Genomic DNA, 346 nt, shown 5'->3' on the forward strand with positions numbered 1-346 from the left:
CTCAGCCCCGGTCCCTCCAGCGTGGGGAACGGGCCCAGCGGCTCTGCCTGGACCGACAGGCAGGAGCCGTCTGACAGCACCAGGCACAGCCAAGCTGGCAGAGCCAGGCCCAAGTCACCGAGGCTTATGGGGGACCAGGTCACAGGGCATGCAAAGGGGCTCTGGGGGGACATGGGGGTGCCACCCATCCCAGGGGTATTCCCCACCCAACGGTGCCACTGGCCAAAAGACAGACAGCCCCCCGGGGCAAGCAGCCAGGGAACACTGGTGTCACCAGCTCACTGCAATGGGGGTTCACACCCAGGGACCCCCAGCTGCCCCAGGGGATCCCCCAGGCTGTGGCAGC

The 346-nt window shown here is 67.9% G+C and overlaps 1 protein-coding gene across 1 annotated transcript in view; it reads right to left on the minus strand.

Annotated features, from left to right (window-relative positions):
• The window catches only part of LLGL1 (lethal giant larvae homolog 1 (Drosophila)), an 8,097-nt gene that overhangs the window by 6,587 nt on the left and 1,164 nt on the right, over positions 1-346 (minus strand).

The sequence above is a fragment of the Chaetura pelagica genome, unplaced genomic scaffold (assembly GCF_000747805.2).
Source record: "Chaetura pelagica isolate M959 unplaced genomic scaffold, ChaPel_1.0 scaffold408, whole genome shotgun sequence".
Taxonomy (NCBI): domain Eukaryota; kingdom Metazoa; phylum Chordata; class Aves; order Apodiformes; family Apodidae; genus Chaetura; species Chaetura pelagica.